This window comes from Leptodactylus fuscus, chromosome 3 (assembly GCF_031893055.1).
Source record: "Leptodactylus fuscus isolate aLepFus1 chromosome 3, aLepFus1.hap2, whole genome shotgun sequence".
Lineage (NCBI taxonomy): Eukaryota > Metazoa > Chordata > Amphibia > Anura > Leptodactylidae > Leptodactylus > Leptodactylus fuscus.
Genome location: NC_134267.1, coordinates 147,560,279 through 147,566,580, shown reverse-complemented (window position 1 = coordinate 147,566,580; position 6,302 = coordinate 147,560,279).

Below are 6,302 nucleotides of genomic sequence, written 5' to 3'. Positions count from 1 at the left end.
GTGTACCACATTGAGCATGGAGAAAAGAAAGAAGACCAAAGAACTGTCTTAGGACTTGAGAAGCAAAATTGTGAGGAAGCATGAGCAATCTCAAGGCTGCAAGTCCATCTCCAAAGACCTGAATGTTCCGGTGTCTACCGTGCACAGTGTCATCAAGAAGTTTAAAGCCCATGGCACTGTGGCTAACCTCCCTAGATGTGGACGGAAAAGAAAAATTGACGAGAGATTTCAACGCAAGATTGTGCAGATGGTGGATAAAGAACCTCGACTAACATCCAAACAAGTTCAAGCTGCCCTGCAGTCCGAGGGTACAACAGTGTCAACCAGTACTATCCGTTGGCGTCTGAATGAAAAGGGACTGTATGGTAGGATACCCAGGAAGACCCCACTTCTTACCCAGAGACATAAAAAAGCCAGGCTGGAGTTTGCCAAAACTTACCTGAGAAAGCCAAAAACGTTTTGGAAGAATGTTCTCTGGTCAGATGAGACAAAAGTAGAGTTTTTTGGGAAAAGGCATCAACATAGAGTTTACAGGGGGGGGGGGGGGAAAGGCCTTCAAAGAAAAGAACACGGTCCCTACAGTCAAACATGGCGGAGGTTCCCTGATGTTTTGGGGTTGCTTTGCTGCCTCTGGCACTGGACTGCTTGACCGCGTGCATGGCATTATGAAGTCTGAAGACTACCAACAAATTTTGCAGCATAATGTAGTGCCCAGTGTGAGAAAGCTGGGTCTCCCTCAGAGGTCATGGGTCTTCCAGCAGGACAATGACCCAAAACACACTTCAAAAAGCACTAGAAAATGGTTTGAGAGAAAGCACTGGAGCCTTCTAAAGTGGCCAGCAATGAGTCCAGACCTGAATCCCATAAAACACCTGTGGAGAGATCTCTTGATGGCAGTTTGGAGAAGGCCCCCTTCAAATCTCAGGGACCTGGAGCAGTTTGCCAAAGAAGAATGGTCTAAAATTCCAGCAGAGCATTGTAAGAAACTCATTGATGGTTACCGGAAGCGGTTGTTAGTTATTTTGTCTAAAGGTTGTGCTACCAAGTATTAGGCTGAGGGTGCCAATACTTTTGTCCGGCCCATTTTTGGAGTTTTGTGTAAAATGATCAATGATTTGACTTTTTTTTTTTTTTTTAATTCTCTTTTGTGTTTTTTCATTGCAAGCAAAATAAATTAAGATATTAATACCAGTTTGTGCTTGCAATCATTTTCTGGAAGAAACTGAGTATTATCTGACAGAATTTCAGGGGTGCCAATACTTTTATGGTATATGAATGTATATAAATGTATATGTGTGTATATATGCTATAATAATGTATATATGGTATATGTATAAGGCCTGGTTCACATCTGCGTTTGCTAATCCGTTCGGGGAGTCCACATAGGGGCCCCCACGAATGAACTACGAAAGCATTAGCAAGCGGTGTGCAGTGAAAGCACATAGACCCCATAGTCTATAATGGAGTCAGTGTGCTTTCCGCGTGGTCTCTGTATGGAACATGCAGACAGGAAAGTACAGTAGATCATGAAGTACTTTTCTGTCCGCATGTTCCGTGTGGACACCGCACGGAAAGTACACGGACTCCATTATAATCTATGGGGTCCATGTGCTTTCACTGCACACCGTTTGCTAATGCGTTCAGTAGTCTGTTCAGGGGGTCACCATGCGGACTCCCCAAACGGATTACTGAACACAGATGTGAACCAGGCCTGAGTGTGTAGGTATATAGTGTGTGCAATCCTATCCACACATTGCAGAAAAATACACGCAGTGGACACACTGCAATTTCCAAAACTGTTGTGGTTTTGGAAATTGCAGCATGTCACTTATACCTACATAAACACTGGAGGTTTCCCTATAGGTATAATGGAAGCAGAAAGTCCTCAGAGGAAACCTCTGCGGAGTTTCTGCAATAAGTGCTGTGGGAAAAACTGATGCATTGCCGCCGGGGTTTATCCACAGCATTTTTTCTCAGTGGGATGCTACATGGGGCCTTAGCCTTATAGTGTAGTACACAGTGTGTGTGTGTATATATATATATATATATATATATATATATATATATATGAAAAAACACTTGCAAAATCCCTGCTCTTTGGCTGCTACAGAAATGCCGAGCTAGAAACCACAGCGTTTTACAGTACCTGCAAAGTGGAAGGGATTCTGGCTAAACAGATCCACACATTGCAGAAAAATTTTGTAAATCACAGGATGTAAATTATACATATGGAAACACGTGTTTTCCATACAGGTATAATAGGGACAGAAAGTCTGCTGCGGAAAACCGTGATGCGTTTCTCCCCGTCTTTTCCGCAGCCCTCATTGTGGATCATTGACTATAGCGATTTTTAAATAAGCATATCTTTGCATAGCTTTTAGAAAGGCTATTCTAGGCATACCTTTTATTCATTGATCGGCACTGTCGTTTTTTAATTAGCCCGCTTTTATCTATATGCTAGTTATCCTGAATGGAGCCCCGGAAGCCTTCTCAATGTTCCCTGAGCACTGTTTGTGTCATCAGCCTTCCCCAGTTCTCACCGCCCCCTTCTTTATTAAATGTAGATTGTGAGCCCCACATAGAGCTCACAGTGTAAATTTTTTCCCTATCAGTATGACTTTGGAATATGGAATGGAAAGCCATACAAACACAGGGAGAACATACAAACTCCTTGCACATGGTTTTTTGCTCTTGGTGGGATTTGAACACCAGTACTCCAGTGCTGCAAGGCTGCAGTGCTAACCACTGAGCCACCGTGTGGCCCCTCTGCCCCCTTCTTTAGACATGATCCCTCCTCCTACAGTTCTTCATCGCTTCCTTCAGAGCAGCTAGTCACGTACAACGCGATTAAAATCTCACACATGTACTGTACATGACTAGCTGCTCTGGAAGCGGTGAAGAACTGTAGGAGGAAGGATCCTCTGTAAAGAAGGGGGCGGTGAGAACCCGGGAAGGCTGATGACAAAAGCAGTGCTCAGGGAAAATCGAGAAGGCTTGTGGTGCTCCGTGCAGAGTAATTAGCATATTAGCATTTTTGGACGTAAGGATGTATAACTATTTTATGTTTGGTTTTATTTCAAATATAGGAAAAAAGGATGGGGGGTGATTTAAATTTTTAGTTTTTTATGTTTTTGAAAAGTTTTTAAGGCTTGCGCCCCATGTGGCATAAATGCTGGGGTTTGGAACGCAGCATCTTACAATCACTGCAGAAAAATATCTTAAGACGATATCTGGCCACAGACAGAAGGCAGGTTGCCAGATAGAAGGAGACGGGGAATAGCTTAAAGGGATTCTACCATTAAAACCTCTCTTTTTTTGTGGATAAGACATCGGAATAGACTTTAGAAAGACGTGGTCTCCGCTGCGCCGTTCCTTAGAAATACTGTTTTTTTTTACCGGTATGCAAATGAGTTCTCCCGTAACGATGGGGGTAGGCCCCAGCGCTCAATCAGCGATGGAGGCATCCCCACCATTGCCAGAGAAGTGTCTCCAAGCACCGCCCCCACCCACACCAACTAGCACTCAACTGCAATCAGGTCACAATCTGATCCTCACTGAGTCTCAAGTGCGTAGGGAAATCAGGAAGATTAAAGCAGACAAGGCTGGAGGACCCGATGGGATAAGCGCAAGAGTTCTTAAAATGTGCAGAGACCAGCTGTGTGGTGTTATTACACACATGTACAATATGAGCCTGAAGCTGGGAGTGGTACCACAACTGTGGAAAACCTCTTGTGTGGTACCAGTCCTAAGGAAACCCAATCCGCTCTGCTATTGTTACATTCGTGTCTATGCCCAGACCCAGAATCTGGACTGCAGACTGCACCGCTAAGGGAACAGGGGAGGGAGACTTTCCCTGACGCTACGGTGGCTAGCCAGGCCCTGCCTGCGGGTGGTGGTCAGCTGTTCCCAAGCTAGCCTTGGCCCCGACAACTCCTGGCTCTCTAACACAAAGGCCTAGACGACAGATAGGGCGAGAGCTACAAGGGAGTTATAGACTGGAGATACTAAGGTGGTCACCCCTACAGAAACCAAGGTGCAGCTGCAGACAAAACAGGATGGGAAGTGCTGGACAACAGACACGCAGCACAACACAATACGCAACAAGAGAATGAGGAGAGGGACAATGGAGAGGTGAGGAAAGGGTTGACACAGGACTGGGGCAAAACAAATTGGAACCCAAACCTCACAAATAACAAGATAGTGCCAGGCAAACAGAACTTAAGGACAGGGTAGAGTAGAAGTGTGGAGGGGAAAACCAGACTCACACACAAGGCAACACTCACACCGCTTCCTAGTCAGTTGTAGTTCCACAAACCAATCCTCCTCCCAGAGCCACAAAAAACGGCAACTAGTGAAGCCAGCCCTCCTCCTAATAAAGGCCCCAGAACCGTCCGATAGGATGATGGTAATGACAAACACCTGAAGCTCAATCCAAAGACCCTCAAGTATATTCTAAAGGCCTATACTCGATACACCAACAGATGGCCCAATGGCAAGGAAACCACCAGAAGAGCACAGAACACTGGATCGATCCTCCTCCAAACCCCAGCAGAAAAACACACAAATTATTAACAAATATTCAGGTTGTGACAGCTACAATGACTACCAACCAGTAGTGCTGACATCCCACCTGATGAAGGTCCTAGAGAGACTGGTCCTGAAGCACCTACACCCTCTAGTGTGTTCTACTCTGGACCACCTCCAGTTTGCCTTCCGGCCAGGCATTGGGGTGGATGATCCCATCATTTACCTTCTTCACAGAGCTCTCTCTCACCTGGAGAAACCAGTGAACATTGTAAGAGTAACGTTCTTTGATTTCTCCACTGTGTTCAACACCATTCAGCCAGGGCTACTGAGAGACAAGCTGGACCTTGTTGGAGTGGAACATCACCTATCCAACTGTTTACTTGACTACCTCACAAACCGACCAAACCAACACTGTGATCTGTAGTACAGGAGCACCACAAGGTACAGTTCTTTCTCCTTTCCTGTTCACACTGTACACTGCTGACTTTAGGTGCAATTCATCTAGCTGCAGCTTACAGAAGTACTCCGATGACTCTGCAATAGTCGGCCTCAACACAGAAGGAGACTACAGAGACTTAAACCAATTCCGGTGGAGATCCAAAGGACAGGCATTGAGATAGTCAAGACCTATAAGTACCTGGCTCTGCTCCTCAATGATAAATTGGACTGGGCTGATCACATGGATGCGCTGCACAGAAAGGGCCACAGCAGGCTCTAACTGAACTCCAAAGGCTGAGGGCCTTTGGAGTTCAGGGGTTACTTCTTAGGGCTTTCTTCAACTCTGTGGTGCTTCAGCCATCTTCTTTGGTGTGGCTTTTTGGGGGAGTAGTATAGCAACCAGGGACAGAAATAGAGTTTACAGGCTGATCAGAAGGGCCAGCTCTTCTTTGGTGTGGCTTTTTGGGGGAGTAGTATAGCAACCAGGGACAGAAATAGAGTTTACAGGCTGATCAGAAGGGCCAGCTCTGTCCTGCGGAGCCCCCTGGAGCCAGTAAAGATGGTGGGTGACAGAAGGATACTGTCCGTGGTGAGCTCCATGTGGGAGAACAACTCCCACCCCATGTATGAGACTTTGACGGCACTGGGCAGTACTGTCAGTGACCAACTGCTTCACTTCAAGTGTAAGAAGCAAAGCTATCGGAGATCTTTCCTCCCAACTGCAGTCAGGCTACATAATTTACATTAGGCCAAGCGAAGATCAGTACGCACAGAGAATTAAATGATCCTGAAGTCTTCTTTTTCTTTTGCTGCTATGACTCCTAGTATTTTTCTCTTACCTGCTATTCTGAGCTTAAGTGTATCTCCTTCTGTAATATATTACTGTTATTATCCTGTATCTGTATTACCATGCTGCTGTAACACATTGAAATTTCCCCATGGTGAGACTATTAAACGATTATCTTATCTCATGGTTTCGCACAGCAGAAACACTGCGATTTCTAAAGCCATTGTAAATCACAGAATGTCAATTATAGAAAAGCTGACGGTTTCCCTATAGGTATAATGATATCATTTATGAAAATTGTTTATAACTGGAGGAATGCTTGAAGAGGACTAAGGGTATGTTCACACGACGGAATTTGCATTCCGCGTGTGAGTGAACACTTTAGTGCGACTAGCCGCGACGGGATGCGAGTGCAGTGCACCGGCATATATTTGCAGCATTGGGCTCCAGATTAGGCCCGAAGGTAAATGCAGGAGTGCCGGCACATGGCCGCTCGTGCTACAGCTGACCCAGTCGCAGTAAGATAGGGTATGGGCTCGTTCATATCTGC